The 12,037-nt window shown below is 39.5% G+C and overlaps 1 long non-coding RNA gene across 7 annotated transcripts in view; it reads left to right on the top strand.

Annotated features, from left to right (window-relative positions):
• The window catches only part of LOC146444219 (uncharacterized), a 299,825-nt gene that overhangs the window by 100,117 nt on the left and 187,671 nt on the right, over positions 1-12,037 (top strand). The window lies entirely within an intron of this gene.

Below are 12,037 nucleotides of genomic sequence, written 5' to 3' on the forward strand. Positions count from 1 at the left end.
TCTGCTGTAGTGTGGCAAGGACTTTGCTGCTCTGAATAATAACAGCCATGTTGATGGGTAGGCCTAAATTAAAAGTGAAAGAGGTTATTCATTCATTGCAAAAATCCATCTTAATGTGAAGATGAGGGAGTTAGGGGAGCTTTTTCATTTTATTTTTCCTTTTAGGTTTATGTAGTATTCAGGGCCATGTTAAAGTTGGAAAATCATTAATATTATGACAGATCAGCAAAGTTTTAAACGATTTCAGTTCCTTTTTTTACTTCTCCTCTACCAGGCAATTACAAACTCAATGGGGGTTTTTCCTTAGTCCAGAGTGCCGTATCTGATGTCTAAAAGAAATTGGTGACTTTTTTCTTCACTTTTTTGCATATATTGGTCACCACTAATCAAAGTACTTCCTTGCCATAACATCTGATCTCCTTACCTATTTGGAATTAGGAAGTATCCTTGGTATTTGAGGATGCTAACCAGTGACAAGCATCAACTGATACAGGAACTTAGGGGAGTATAAAGTGCGTATTTGAATGGGCAGGGCTTGGTGATGAATGTGGGTCAGTGGGACAAAGTGCCTGAGCTGTTCTGAGTGCTTTGGAGGTTTCATGGCTTCAGGTACTCTGTGGTATCAATGCTCAGTGTACTCCTTGTGGCCCACATATGTTTTACTGATGAAAATTGGAATTCCCCCTGCCCATAGCCACAGGAATGGCCGAACTTAGAGAATGTTTCTCAGTTTGCTTCTGTCAGAAGGTTTAAAAGCCACTAAGCCACTCTGTCAATCAAAATGTAGTAATATGACCGACTGCAGGTGTAAAGAGGGAGGGTGTAAGTAAGGAGAAAAGAATTTACTTCCATCTTGAATTATGTATAAAGTAATTTAATGAAGCCAAGTTGCAGAATTGGCTGATTTGTGTGCCTGAATACATTATTCCAGACACAAATAATGTACAATGGATCCTGAAATATCCTTGAAATTAGGCTTTATAAAAAGGCCTTTTTATTTACTTTTTTTTTCTCCTTTGGAAAAAAATATTTTTTTTTCTCTGCTCCATGTAAATGCAAAAATGTGTGTTCAGTGGTCCTGATACATTTACTTTGCTTTCACTGGTGTCAGTTCCTGAGGAGAGGAATATGAATTTTGAACTTACTTTGAACTTTGTGTGTTGGTAATTTACTCAAGAAGGTGAACTGTTAAAAAGCTTTCATCTTCCATTATTATGGGTCCTTGAAGCCAGAAGTCTTCACAGCAGCATGCTGAGAATGTCAGAAGGAATCTGTCCTTTAGTCCTTCCCCTGGATAAATAGCTGTGGTGTTCAGGAAAATGCAATCTGAAGTCTGGCTAAGTAAATGAAAAAGCAAACAAGTAGGAGCTTTATTTTTAAGGTGGAATGGTGCTTGGAACACTTTAGGATCTGCAACAAGAAAGAGAAATAAGGCTAATAAGTGGTAAAATTATGCATCAGCATTCAATGAAAAACAAAGCTAGAGTTCAATAAATGTAATCCTAACATGTCAAAAAGAACAAATACTCTGAACTTAATTGTAGCTAGGCTCAGGTGTAGCACTTTAGCTTTGAACTAGAAGGTCAATTATCAGTACCAAGGACATAGAAATAAAATATTTTTCTCTGAAGAAAAATTATCAGTGGCTTATTGCTGTATGTTATTTAGTCTTCCCACCTGAAGACCAGGCCAGACTAGTTAGAACCAGACCAGTATTTCTAATAGGCAAAAACATTTCTTGGCACTCTTGGAGTTTTATCTTCACATTTTTACTCCTTACAGAAAAAAAGTAAGTGAAACATAATTTCCCCTTACTAGACTGTGATTCTGAAGGAGAGAAGTGAACAAATAATGGAGGAAACTTCAAGTCCCTGTGTGACAGGCAAAACATTTTATATTGTAAATTCAGATTAAAAGATTGGTGCATTGTGATGTGAAGAGGTTGGGACAGAATGGAGTGCATGCTGAGCTGAAAGTCAAAGATGCAGTGAGAGCACTGCCAACTTAAGTTAATTAGATACAACATATATTATTGGATGTGTTTTGTCCTTCCTTTCCTTCATTCCAGAGCCATGTTTGTTAGAAGCTTCTGGTGCCTGAAAATTGGTCTGTGTGGAAAATCACAGAAGAAAGAAGTAGATTTAAAAGCTCTCCAGTAGTGAAAAGTTTCAGGACTGTGATGAGAAATGCAGGGTGATGTAATACTTTGGTGGGTTCAGACCTAGTGCAACACCTTCCATCTTGTGAAACACAAGGACAGTGGTGTTTCCCCTGAGTGTGGCAGGGGGAACCTGTAAGCAAGACAGCAGCAGTGGGAACGTGCTGTGGAACACAACTGCAAGTGAAAAGAAAATCTCTTTGTAATTCTGCCATGTATTGTCCTTTTGCATGTGTTATGGATGTCTCTTTGTGTTCTACATCTTTCCCTTCTCTGCAGGCTTGCACACAAGCCCAGGATTAGCCAGCTGCCCAGGCTGACAGGGTATTTCTGCTGTGGAGTCACGGCCATACTAACAGCAGGTCTGAGATCTGAGGGCAAACCTTGGCAGCTGCTTGGGAATTCTAACAGAACAAAAGTTTGGGGATTTTTACCTGGGTCAAATTAATTTCCAACAAGCTGATATTAAACCATTTGCCCTACCTTATAGATATGCATTTCAATATTTTTGAAATATTGGCACTGAATTTTTGGCAAGGAATGATCTGGGAATGTACATTGACTTGCCATGAATGTGTCATTAACTGTTATTCTGTAAGAGACCTGTATTTAAGCCATGTAATTGCTCAAATGGTAAAGGCCACAATGGCTAAACCACTAAATTTCTTCCATAATTCTGGACCGATTGACTAGATAAATCATGTGGTAGTTTCTGCTCCAGAATAGGATGTCTTCCAGATCCACAGACAGTTTTGTCAAATAGTGTATCAACATTCCTGCCATAAATAGTCATAAAAATGATGGCAGGGATATGCAGATTATTTTTCTTCTCATAGCCATTCCTGTAATAAAATATTGTTTGCAAATTAAACTGCAGAGTTGTTTTAGAGTTTTAATTTACAGGCAACCAGTTCCAATTACTTTAAAAAGTCTGGAAGGGATTAAAAAAAAAAGATTTATAGCTTCACCTTTAAGTGATTACATAGAAATCTGTGTTTCTAGAGGTAAAGCTGTTTATTTCTGTGGTGTGTGAGCTTTAGCTGACATATGTGGGACATGCATGTGAATGTCTGCACAGCCATTGATTGTGACACCATTGCGGAGACTAAATAATCCAGTGGCAGCTAGGTATCTGGAAACAAGGGTTTCAAAGATGAGGCTTTGATACCAGTGACAGAAGGATGTCAGTGGATTCTAAGTAGTCCCATAAGACTTGTCAGATGTGCCACATTAAAATTAAAATTTAGTGAATGGGGATAAAACTTTAATGTAGCTTCAATGCCCTGACCTAGATAAAGTTGTTAATTTTTGATTTATAACTGGGTAGAGAATTTTAATCTGCATTAAAAAGTGATTTTTTTTTCTGTTTCTGTGAAAATAAGCATCTTCTTTAAATACTGAGAATCTTAGATCATACTCTTGTAACGTAACAGTGGCACCAAACCAATTGCACCTCAGCCCTGGGTTCAAAATTTGACATTTCCTCGGGACTCTGCACATTCAAAACTTGTTTCTTTGCTCTCTCTCTCTTTCTGGACAAAACTGATTGTGAATTGTTGCTGTTTTGGATGCCTAACAACTGCTGTGATTTTTGGTCTGAAATGGGATTCTTGCTTGCTTGTATGAAGACTCAATTTTCCCTCAAGCCCTTGCCTGTCTTCTGCTGTTGACTCCTGCGATATCACCTTGCCAGGAGGTCCTGTTACATGCAATGTCCCCTGACCTAGTTAATGGCCTGCCATACACACCAAGCATTGCAGGTTTTGCAAAATCCCACATCCCTCTGCCTAATCCAATGGCCTCTGTTGAAGCAATGTCTTCCTCTAGGCTGAGGTTGTTCTCGTTTCCTCACAGAGCAGAGGCACAGCTGGTTTGCCCAGGATGTGCAAAGCCACAGGCACCATGTCCCAGGCTGCTGGGGGGCTGAGGGCTGCCCAGTGCTCCTGGAGCACCCCAGGGAGCAGGAGGCTGTTGGAGAGCACAGGCTGGACACTCGGGGTGACAGCAGTGGGACAGCTGCAGTGCTGCATTGCCCTCTAGTGACAGCCTCCTCATTAGCTGCTTTCCACCTCACCTTTCCAGGCTGCTCCAGATGTTACCTCCACTGGATTCCTGCACATCCAGGCAGGGTAGCACAGCAGTGCAGGGTCAAGATCTAGCTCTGGAAATGGACCCCAGGAGTGCCTAAGCTGAGGTTTGGTTGTGTAGAGCCACTGAAAGAAAGCTCTGGCCCATTTTAAGTTTTGTATTATTGGTTTCCAGACCAAAGAAGCATTTATTTCCTGCCAGCCAACATCACACATTCAGTCTGCCAGGAAGAAGTGGATTTGCCTCCTCTGCCCCCATCCTGCCATTAATGCATATTTATGAAAGCAAAAGTGATCTTCCAGTTAAAGCCCATCCAACAGCAGTTACAACTCCCTTCTCATCTACAGAATAATAGATAAGAACTGAAAATATTTTAAAATGTTGGTGGTAGGGCAAATAACAACTCCTTTTTCTTTTTGCTAATAAAAAGTGAGGCAGTTGGATCTGAGATCACCAGAAATCCGTAACATCTAGTAGCAAGAATGTATTTTTAGCTTCACATATAGAGGAAAAAAGCAATTTAAAGGGGCCATTAAGCCAAGGTTTTTACAAAATCAGTGATGTTACATTAAAAAAAAACCCTTATTTTTTGCTTACTTTCATAATGTCTTTATATTTGGACATTTCTTGGCAGCTTCTTAAGCTATATGATATAATTCTAGACAATTAGAGAGCAGGTCAAAGGAAAGAGATTGATTTTATGATGATTTTTTGAAGGTTATATATCTATTTTTATTCCATACTGGCACAAAGTCACAGCCTTGTAATTCTGTTAGGTGAAAATGCTTGAATCAAAATGTCAGTTTTCAAATTGAGAAAGGAAGTGTTTTGATTCCTTTTTCTCTTCCTTATTTTCCTTTTGAAATTGGCATGGACCCTCTTAAATGTCATTGAAATGAATGCTTCTCTGCAAAAAATTTAGACATCAAAAATAGTCTGATTGACTTTAATCTACATGGCTATTTTTCTGTTAAAAAATCCTGTTAAAGAAAATACTCATTTTGTAATTACTGTTTACATTTCCTGATTTATGACTAGTTTCTTTCACTCATTCTTTCCAGATTTATGCTTGAAGTTTCAAAAATTGAGTCCTCCACACTTTGGGAGAACACAAAAACAATTAAATCATAGTCCCATTCCAGTCAGTGGCAAATAAATGCTTCATTGGGTCACAAATTTCAGCCGTAATGGTGTCCCAAAGGGCATTAAATCTTCTGTCCATTATTTGTATTTGAGTGATGTTGTCCTGAACTCATCCTGCAGGTTATTTTCCCTTACCTTCTCTTATGGCATAGCAGCTCAGTGAGCTTTCTTAGCAATGAGCTACTTCCCAGTGTGCCAAGCTGAAACTTTTTTCAGACAAATTACCTGGGGGAAGGACCTCTGCTTGAGAATTAAAATATTGATTTATCCATTGTTGCGGAATCAAAACTGGAAGTGGGGCTTTTTGAGGTACACTGCTTCTGAGTGAGATAGAAAGGAGTGAATGTGACAAACTCAGGGGATGGACCAATTCAGTTGCCCAAAAAAGCAAGAAAATAATAATACCCATGTGCCAGCTCTGCCTTTCATCTCTGCCTTTCATCTCTGCCTTTCTCTCCTTTCTAGTTCCACTGGTTGCAGAGAGCATGCCTCTAAGCCTGTGGAGGTGATGCTCAATTGTTTCAAGCTGAAGTTATGGGAAACCATGTGGTTTTATTTTTAATTACAAAGACATAGAATTTTAAAGGCATTTCTATTGCGTGTGTATTTTTCTAGGTCATTATTTTCCTAACATTTAAATAATACTATAAAAGACATTTAATTGGATAAAATCATTACTCTCTCCTGATGTGTGTGTGACATATTTTTGTATGTCTGTCGTATGTTAAATAGAAAAGTACCCAAGGATGGGAAAATTCTTCTAGAACAAGACTATTTTCAGTAGGCTTCAGTTTTCCTTAGAAGACTCTTGGGACACTGAGCCCATTTAGCCTGTGTTCACATTTAGCTCCATCTGAAGCACTCTTTTAAAGGACTGGCATTATCTTTCCGATATTTTCTTCACTTTCTTGCTCTTTACCTGCATGCTGTGGTTCTTCATTGACAGTACTGAAAAACAGTCAACCTCTTTTCCTAATATCTAACTCAACACTCTCAGACAAGCTACTGCTTAAAATTTTTTGTGGTTAAATTCTTTTAATGTGCAAGGATTAAGCTTTGCAGAGTCAAAATCAGAAAGTGGAACAAATTGCCACATGTATGTTGGCTGTGGATATTGCCATATCAGTGATGGGTATGTATAGTGTATTTGCATCAGCCCATCCCCTTCACAACACTCCAAGGAAAGAGGCCAATGTGTGAAAACAAAGAATGCCCATCCAGCAGCACTGCAGCTCATAATGACTGAGACAGTTGGGGTTGATCAATCTAGAGAAGAGAAGGCTCCAGGGACAAAGGGCAATGGTTTTAAACAAAAAGAGGGTTTGGATTAGATATTAGGAACAAATTCTTTACTGTGAGGGTGCTGAGGCACAGGAAGGAGTTGCCCATAAAAGTGCCCCATCTCTGGCAGTTTTCAAGGCCAGGTTGGATGGGGCCCTGAGAAAGCTGGTCCAGTGGAAGGTGTCCCTGTCCATGGTAGGGAGATTGGAACTAGGTGATGTTTAAGGTGCCTTTCAACCCAAACCATTCTATGCTTCTATGATAAAGCATGCACACCTTGCACTGGTGGGTAGTGAACATATCATGCTGAGGCTGAGTGACTCACTTTTCCTTTTAAGCATCAGCAGGTAGTTTAAAGCTAACTCAGACTTGCTCATGGTGCAGTCAAAAACCTAGTGACTGCAAAGGAGTCTCATCCCTAGTGAGATTCTCATCAGAAAAGTGGAAAAAATATGCAAGGAACTGCAATCCTAATGATTCTAAATATAGGTTAATAAACCATAGGTTAACACTTATCCTACACAAGTTGTTAGTACTATTACCTGTACCAACTCTTCTGTGTGGAGTAAATAGTCAAGTCCTTGTTCTATTTTCATTTGGTCCTTATTGAGACCTTTAAAGCTTTGTTTAACTCTAAGGGTAGGGTAAGCCAAGTCTCAGCTCTCCCTATTTCCAACCTTTTTTTCCTCCGTCAGTGCAAAACCTCAGCTTATTAGGAAGGTTTCTCTTGCAGCAGTGTCTGAATGTACAAATTTGCTCACAATCACAGCTGGAGTGGCTTAGAGTGGAGACAGGTCATGCTGGGATCTTTCACTTTGGCACCAATTAAATTCTTCTATGAAAGCAGAGGAGGAAGTATGAGTTTGCGTTTTAAAGTCAATAGACGCTGCAGAGCACAGAGCAACTTGTCTTTTCGTATGCTGCTCTTTGTAGATAAAATATTGTTAAGAAGTGAAACTCATGCCTAGCCCTAGGGCTTAGTTACCTATCTGTACTGTCAAATCTGTCCAACTAGGAGAAAAACATCTGAAAATAAGGTCTAAGAATATTTTGAAGATTGTGCTGTCAGGGTAAGCTGTGGCAAGTCTTTGCAATGATCGACCTGGAACATCTTAATATGCGATGTTTTGAAACAGTAAAATGAGGTATAATTTGTGGGCTTTTTAAACCTTGCTGCTTAGGGTGAGTCAGAGACCATAGTGGACCTGAGCGAGCCTTGGCATTATGACCCTGGAAACTTCCAAAAAATGTTAGAAATGCAATGATGCAGAAATACTAATGAGTTGGTGGTGAACTTGCTCAAGAATTTGTTGATTCAGCCCTATGCTTTCTTAGGCCTTTCATAGCATGGCCTGAACCTTTAATTATAAAACAGCTAATCTGCTAAATTTTTTACTCAGAGTTAATAGATGCTGAAGCCTGGTTTGTCATTTCCACTTCTTTTTGCCCACAAACACAGGCAAAATTTGTCTGCTTTGGCTGTGGTTGTGCTTTGAATTCTTAGGTTCATTCCAAACCTCAAGAAAAACTAATAATTAAAAGATAATGTAGCTTAAGTTCAAAACAAGAAATCCATAAAGTCAGATCTAAAATAAAAGCTTAAGGTCTTTTTTCATGATTAAGAATTTGCAATACTGTATGACATCTGAACAGTTACCTCTTAATTTTCTTCATTGACATGGAAAACTGTGATTTTTAAAATAGTCTTGCCACCAAATTAGTGACTAATTTCAGATCAAGAGAACGAATCTGACAGTTCATCTGATTGTTTCACAGAAGTTGGCCTAGTTTGTTTTTTACAGGTATAAAATATTGCTTGAAGGGCAAGTACAGGCAGTGCAATACATAGTCAAGTGGCATTTTGCCTGGGTTAGATTTTGGTCAGTTCAGACTTTTTCTGCCACAGAGTATGAATGTAAATATCACATGTGTGATATTTACACCACCTGAAGTTAGAATTAGTGTATATTTGCTCTAGAAGTATTTGCTCCCAGTGGAGAATTGACAGAACAATGTATGACTCATTTGATCGATCATAGCCAATACAACTAAAACTATAAATATTGAGCACTTCATAGAATAGCTTGTGATGCATCTGGAGATAATTTCCCTTCTAAGTAATTGTTTGGGTAATTGTATTGCATAATTGTTTTGGATAATTATCTGAGTAATGAACATATTTAGAGAAATTGCGGTTTTCTCTTACAATATAATGAACATAAAAGTTTCCAATTAATATGATAATCTATTGGTTTTGGTCAGTGGGTAATTTGTTTTAAATTACAGTGGAGGAAAGGAATGCTAATTCTCTTTTTGAATTAAACTGCAGTAACAAATTTGCTGCACAAGCACTCACATTTGAACCATGCTGCCCTGTATTCTGCTTTCTTTACCTTTAATTTTCCATGGAAGAGTTTAAAGCAAATGGACAGTTGTGCTTTATGGTTAAATGGCAGTGCAATCTCTGCAGTCATGTTAGCTTTATAGAGTCATGTGCTCAGCAGAGGTCCAGACTTTGTGCTTTGTCTCTCCTTTGTGTGAGGATTTTGATTTTGCTGTAATTGTTTTGGAATTAGATTGTGCTGTGGAATGAGTCATCTCCACAGACCATAGACCACGGGTGTCTTTGCAGTTTCTTTCTCAAATAATAGCTGCACTGTTTGCCTTTTTTAGTTTGTATTGATTATTGCTGTGAGGTGACAAGAGGTAAAGCAGCTTGTGGTGCTGCTGCCAGTTGTCCTGGAGGAGCAGAGGAGAAGGAAAAGCTGAGAGCGCCTATTCTCAGACATACCAAGGTCCCCTCAAAGCTCCTCTTGATCAAGTTTACTGGGTTAAAATTGAATTCAATGGGAGCTCAGTTGGGTAAAAATAAACACAGGAAAAAGCCATGGGTCTGACTTTGAAAAAGCCTTTAAAGTTTATTCTAAAACCTCATATAAAAATAAATGTACAAGAAATATGAAGGAAAGCTGGGAAACTGTCCTGGCTTTGCACAGCTTTATAAATGTGGTGTCTTTTCTAATTCTCCCATTTACTGGCTGTGGGGAGACTTCCCTGCAGTGGTTCAGCTGAAGTGGGTTACTCTTAAGGCATTACAAAGGCTGCTGATACATGGCTTGTCTGCTCCATGCTAGTCAACACCACTTGGTTCATTTGAAATGGAAAAATACAATCTGAACCATTTGGCTCTTCAAGCTATGTGCTTGTCAGGGAGGCAGGTGGGCAGCAAGGCCACGAGTGCAGCAGAGGGAGATGCTCTCCTCGCAGGGAGGTGTAAGGACACCCCTGCCTGTTTGGTGCCTCCTCGTGTCTGTCCAACACAGAATGGAAAACCCTGCCCTCCTCTCGCAGGCTGCCTGGGCCTGACACCCCTTTGCTGCGTGTTGCCCTCCAGCAGCAGCTCCTGGTGCTGTTACAGCTGGTGGCTCATGGAAATGTCTGTCTTGGAGTGCAAATGATCAGGATACATCCTGCCTTGGCTCTGAGGGATGGGAAATGGGAGCACATCTGCTGCCCTCTCCCCAGGCATGGTACCTGCCTGGCTCAGAAGTGATTGATGCTGGAAGAATGTTGCACCCTCAGGATGCTGCCTCCTGCATGGAACAGGCAGTGCTGCCATTTCACAAGTGCAGTGCTGTGTTTTGCCACCTTACAGTGTCACTGAGGTCTCCAATGGCTGCATGGCACAGGGACATTCCAGCTTGCAGTCACAACATGAGTTAGCTGGGTGTATGTGAACCTGGGGGTTTGGCATTTTTGGATGGTAATTGTTTCTTGGCTTATTTCAAGAAATAAGAAAAGGCAATCTTATGGCACTGTGTATGCTGAAGCGATAAATACAACCATTTTTCCAGTAATGTGAATAACTAAATTACTATTGCCACATATTTATTTACTGTTCTTTATGCTCTCTGAACAGTTAAAGTTTTACAGAAGAAAAGGTTTTAACAGAGAAGGTAATCTAAGCACTGAGAGAAATAATTATATTCTTCTGCATTGCTGCTAAGCTAAGCGGGTTTTAATTGTATTTGATTCTTTTAAATTTGCAATGTATTGAGAGTATTGATTCCCTCTTTTTGTAGACATGTATTTGTATGTGGGTATTTTTATATCACCCAGTAGAAGCTTAGTTTCTAAACAAGCTAAAATCAACCTGTGAATTCATGGAAGTTTAATACATTGACAATTTAATTCAGTTAATAGGCACTCAGAGTCCCTTGTGCTTTGATCCCTGCTGGCATCCTCTATTTCTAATAGTAGGGCAGTTGACTGAGCTATTGATGAATGTTGGGCACAGTGGGACATCGGAGGATTTATGTATCCAACCCGTACTCTAGTTTCTGGCTCAGTTCATAACAGGGTTGTTACACATCTCAGAAACAGAATACAATTCTGAGCCAGTGGAGGCCTGTTAATGCTTGATTCTCAGAAAAAAGTTGTGGAAACAAAACCACCAGAATGGAAATCAAAGGGGTAAAGTACCAAAGAGCTTTCTAGTGCATATTTTAGAGAAAAAATATGAGTATCCAGGGATGTGAAGGAGGAAAGCTGAGAGAAATGTAATGTGTCCATGTAATGCGTATTTACAAATATCAAACATTCACCTAATGTTACCATAATTAAAGTACACTACCCTCTGCAATATTGCTTTGGACAATGTTTCAAGGTACTGGGGGAAACATAAGTAATTATTGGAAGAAAGGGCTAGGGACCAGTGTTCCGACCTTTTTTCTGAAAGCCGAGGTATCCTTGGGAGCAACCACACCTCCACACCCAGGTATTTCAGAATCATACAGTCATAGTCTTAGAGCATTTGGAGGGCTTCAGAACCCACCTGGAAGAAGCCATTTGGGCTTTTTCAGAGCTTTTTTCACCTCAAAGAAGATCAGCAGTTATGTGAGGCAGAGAATAAACTAATGTCTTTTGAATTCCAGCTTTGTGTTGTGGATAATGATGATCCTGTCTACTTGATAGCTGTTTCAGAGGGAGCCTCAGCAGTCTCTGGAAATGCTACAGTGACTACTAAAAGCTGGTGGTTACTGAGAGGACTGAGAGGTTTTGACAATAGTGGCTTTCTTTGCATTCCAAGGAACTGGTATTGAATTCCCAAAGATGTCAGCTCCCTTCTTCTTTTTCCCCTGAGAAAGACAAATCATATGCTTGACCCTTCCCCTCCATGTAAAAAGTACACGAAAAATAATTGGATTGACAGTGTGGTATTCCTTCCTTCCTGTGCTGATAGGATAATAAAAAACCCTCAGAAGCATTCTGATAACATTCAGTAAAGCTAATTTAATAGTAATTGAATTCTTGAAAGTTCTCATTAGGATGCTAAAAGCAAGCATCTGTGTAATATGAGCATGGTCA

Source organism: Lichenostomus cassidix, chromosome 1, assembly GCF_008360975.1.
Source record: "Lichenostomus cassidix isolate B80296 chromosome 1, HeHo_3.0, whole genome shotgun sequence".
Lineage (NCBI taxonomy): Eukaryota > Metazoa > Chordata > Aves > Passeriformes > Meliphagidae > Lichenostomus > Lichenostomus cassidix.